Source organism: Curcuma longa, chromosome 1 (assembly GCF_044706935.1).
Source record: "Curcuma longa cultivar G26 ecotype Majalengka, Jawa Barat chromosome 1, ITB_CL_G26_1.1, whole genome shotgun sequence".
In the NCBI taxonomy this organism is placed as follows: domain Eukaryota; kingdom Viridiplantae; phylum Streptophyta; class Magnoliopsida; order Zingiberales; family Zingiberaceae; genus Curcuma; species Curcuma longa.
Window position 1 is genome coordinate 25,282,681 of NC_133861.1, and position 4,995 is coordinate 25,287,675.

Here is a 4,995-nt window from a genome sequence, read left to right on the forward strand (position 1 = left end):
CATCTTTTAGCCAATGCTGATTGGACTGTCGGAGGAGCCATCGGAGGAGCCGTGCCGACAACACCAACCCTCCAATGACGCGCTTTGATTTGTAGGTCATTGAGACCACGCCAGAGGATCGAAATTTCTATTTCAAAGGCGAAGGGAGAGGAGGAGTTAGAGCAGATGAAAAAGGAGACTCCAAGTGCATTCAAATCTATGTATGACAGATGAAATGCCAAAACAACACAAGGTTTTATGGACTCAAGGACTCAACACCAGGGACTCTGACTAACACCACCTTTACTTGTTCCTATAAGAACAGGCGTACGCTTGATTCACTAACAACAATGGAATAACTAAGAACATTGAATAGTATATATGATCACGCAATTGGTAGTAAATAGACTCATGATGCTCTGTTTCCCTTGGCATCAGTAGATGCCACAGCAGAGATCGCCGACTGGCACTGAGGAGATAATGCCGGGGCTGTAGTCGCCTGAGAGTAATACATCTGCGGGCGGGCAACGCCGCCGAATTCATAGCCATAATTAATCATCGTTGCAGACGACTGAGACAGATTGGGGTGCTGAACCACATGGTACCCGACTCCGGCGAACGGGTGTGTTTGATCGGGCGCCATGTGAATTAATGGCGTTTGTGATGCGCCATTAGCAGCGGACGGCGCAGCGGCCCTATACAAAGTTGCTGCCAGTTCCGGCTTCACAGCGAGTTTTGCCGGGGGAGGCATGGAACTGGGATCCGCCAGATTGTACGTCGCAGGCGGCCGGACCGGGTAGTAGTACATGGGAATCTGGGGGTCGTATGTGTGGGTTTGCGCAGATTGCTGGATTGCGTGGGAGGCGATCGGGTAGTAAGATGAAGCGGGGATGATGTTGCTGGCGGCAGGATGGGGTATGAAATGGGGATTCACTGAGATGTACTGTGGATGTTGTTGATGGAATTGCGGATGGAGCTGTGACTGCTGGAATTGCTCTGGTTGCACTTGGGGTAGTTGGTAACCGGCGACGCCATTTGCCAGAATCGGAATGTGATAGCTCGGATCCGAGGAAACAGGCAGCTCACGGTTTTGATCAGTGATGGCATTCGAATACAGCATCCTGGAAAGAGAGATCGGAGCAATTCTTTTGGCTAAGAGCTTCTGCAAATTACAACTTTTGTGCATATTAGATACTAGAAGAAGCGATACCTTGAACCAGGAACAGGGATGGGTTTTTCGTCATCGGAGGAGAAATTTCTGCGAGGGTTTTCGGCGGGGGAGACGGACATGGTGGTGACGGAAGATGCGGAAAGGGGGACCGGTGGAGGGGGTTGGAGATAGTGAGCATATGCTGACTCCTTACAGTCGTCGTGTCCAGCGGATGCTGGAATGAAACGTTTGGGATGTCCTCGAAGCCGGCGATCCGCTGATCGGAAGAACGGTCATCAGGGCAGGTGTGGATGGGCGGGAGATTGGAGAGAGAAGGAGAGGAAGAAGCAGATCCGAAGGAGGAAGTCGTATCGAGCATCGCCGTGTCGGGGAAGGAGTGAACGTCTTGAGTTTGGCGGGTCAGCTCGCCGGAAGATTTCGCGTGCGGGATCACGAGCGGCTGAGGCCGATCTATGTGCTCCCTTCCGCCACGGCCGGGGATTGTAGCGCCATTTCGGGAGTGCACGGAGGAGTCGCCCTCGAGGCCGAGGAGGCAATTGACGAAGGCGGTGTCGGAGGACAGGCCGCGAGGGAGTCCGTCGATTCCCATTCCATCCATGGCGCTATTGAGCGCGTCCACGAACCAAGCCTCCGACTTGGATTCATCCAGGAGAGACCCAATCGAGGAAGCAGGCGACATATCTGACTTAGACGGAAAGAGGAACAGCCGGAGGCGGGAGAGCCGGTGGCACCGCCCCCAGCGCCAGCGGAGGAAGCGGCCGCGATTCGATCGTACTCCTCCACCATGTTGTCGAGATCCTCATCTGTGGCGACTGAGATGAGCGAGTCGAGGTCCTCGTTGGGGAGCTGGTACTTGAGGGAGAAGGAGCGGCCGCCGAGAAGGTTCTGCGAGAGCTTGGCGGAAACCTCAGCGAGAGAAGATTGGCGGTCCAAGACCACCATGCGGGTCTCTCCGCATACGTAACATAGGGTCTTATCGCTCGGGCGGGGGAAGATCCGGCCACCGTAGCTGCACATCAAGCGGAGGCGGGAGGCGGCGGTAGCGGGAGGGGGCAAAGAGGGTTCATCCCAGGATTCGCCGGCGCGGGAGCGTAGAGAGGATTCGACATAGTCGGCATGGCTTAGGCCGGCGGTGGCGGTGGCGGCGACGCCGGCTGCCGTTTCCATTAAAGGCAGGGAGGGGACGTGGGGATGCGTTGGCGGACGGGGAAAGGGAAGGCAGGTTGGTTTGTTAGATCTCCTTTGATGTCTGGTTCCTCATCTCACTATTATTATTTTTGGATATTTTCCTATTTTACACTTATTATAGTTCAGAATATTATTTTTACCACTTATAATTTACAAAATATAAATAAAATCGGACAAAATCAAAAGGCATATTTTATTTTTATTATCATTAAAAGCACTATTTATTTTTAAAAAAAATAAACAGACATTTTATTTTAATTTTTATCCTAAAACTGATCTTCTTTACACTTTAGATCAACATTGTTATAATAATTTTGATTAAAATTATTTTAATATTAATTAAAGTTACTTCAATATTAATCATAATTACTTTCGAATTAGTTACAACCACTTTAATGTTGGTCAAAATTACTTTAACACTAGTTAAAATCATTCAATATTAAGGAAAAACTATAAAACATTGATTAATTTTTTAAATATTATTATAACTATTTTAGTCATAATTACTGCAACTTGAAATAAGTTTGATTAAAATTGATATAACATGAAATAGCTTGACAAGTGTTAGAACAAATTAATTTTGATAAAAATACTATAATAGTATTGTATAAAGAAAAAATAGTAATTTTTAAAAAATGAGACACTAAGCATTCCTTTAATTTTTTTTATTCAAAATCATCCTTTTAATAATAATAAAAATAAAGGTAAATATGTATTTTAAAACTTTTACTAATAAAATATCCTCAGACACTCCTTATTCATTTAATTTATAGAGCATAAGTCAAGGTCATATGGGAGTTCAAAAGTATTTTTTAAATTTTAATTTATATTTGTTAATTAAAATGTTCAATTTATGCATTTTTCAATTAAAAAGAATGACAAATATTATAAATTCTGACTTCATTTTCCAATATATTCTCAATTAGTATTAAATGTGTAACACATACCATAAAGAAATCATTATTTGCATTTTGGAGAAAAATAACATTATGATAAAAAAATAATTTATTTTTTATTTTCACAAACGATGAAGAATAAAACATAATGTTATAAGGAGATAAAATAAAATTTTCTCAATTTTTAAATGTTTCTTATTTTTAGTAATATAAAAAATAGTTTTTATTTTTATATGGCTTTCTAGAATGCCCTTCTAGAATTACCATTAAATCGCAGACATCGATGGTTTAATATTAACAAAATTAGCAAGAGACATTTCAATATTAATAAAATTTTAGAGGTGTACTTTAAAAATTATATTAAATCTCGAGCCATTTTTAAAAAACACACTTATTCTTTAATAATCGGTCGTGTAAAGAGGACGAGGTTTGTGGATCCCGTCAACCTTTATGCGGAGGATTGTCAGGCATGAATGTGCGGGCAACGCAAGAAACATTATCAGTGGGGGATTTATTTTATTTATGATGCGATCTCATAAGCAAATCCGAAGAGCATAATACTGTTGAGATCGCCTTTCGGACGTCAGCTACCTAGTAAGCAAGTTGATCGAACAGGAAAAAGTGAGGAAGATGACGGATCCTGTGGTCCTGATGAGTTCTACAGTGCTGTAAGAACAAAGGAGGTGAAGCCGAAGGTCAGGGGTATTCTGCCATAACCACTTCAACGTTAAAGTCAATTCCCAATCCGACAAAGGAAGAATGAGCAAGATAGTATAGATTAATTGAGAGTGTGTGATGATCAAGTGTACTTGCATCTACAAGGAGTGGTAGTTATATAGATTTACAAGAAAGATGTCATATCGTGATTAAGGAGAATATTTTTGAATGAATATTTTATCAAAAAGGCGTCCCATTTAAATAAGGAGAGTTTCTTATCACTATCGTAGTGGCAAAAAGTTATGTCATTCATTGTTATACTGTGTCATCATGCCACATAATATAATGGAGGAGTAGGTTAATTATCATATCATATAATTGTCCACATCCTTTTAGCGATGGCCTAGCTGACTGAGGGAGTGAAGCAAAGTCGGCTGGGGGAATGAATTTTGGTCGGCAGAGGGAGTATGAGTCGGAGAGGTTGGGGACCGGGTCAGAATATGACCGAACGGAGCTTTGGAGTTGGAGCTCAGAGTTAGGAGGAAGATTGACTGTCTGATCCCGAGTTGAGCCTACTCGTCGGGTTGGATATTGGACCCCGACCTGGACTACCTTCCAAGTCGAACTCGGACGTCCAAGTTGAGCCGAATACTGAGTCGAGACAGTCGAATTAGGACGTGAGACCTAATGCTGAATCAGGTCTGAAAGCCCGAACTGGTACAATTGTGAGCTGAGTCATCTATCCAACTCAACTGAGTGCTGGGTCAAGATTGCCAAGTTAACTTTAGGTGTGTAACGTGTTATCTAACGCGCCCTCGAGCTAGACTAAATCTTGATCTTCTTAATTTGATCATACAAACCCCATAATTATATATATATATAGAGAGAGAGAGAGAGAGGGGTTGTTGTATTTTGGTAGAGACAAAGTTTAAATCTATTTGAAGAAATTGAATATGTTTTATGGAGAATTTGATTCAATTTTGGCTTCACTGTTCTCGTCTTGTTCCGTGATTGCATTGCAGACCAAACTAAGTAAGCTTGAGTCGGTGATGAGCAGGACATGTGCGTGTTTGGAAAGTGACGTTGTGGGTGTGGCTGCCATGC

At 43.0% G+C, this 4,995-nt stretch overlaps 1 pseudogene; it reads right to left on the reverse strand.

Moving 5' to 3' along the window:
• Positions 1-337: 337 nt before the first annotated feature.
• LOC141837500 (uncharacterized) lies at positions 338-2,357 on the reverse strand (annotated as a pseudogene).
• Positions 2,358-4,995: the final 2,638 nt, after the last annotated feature.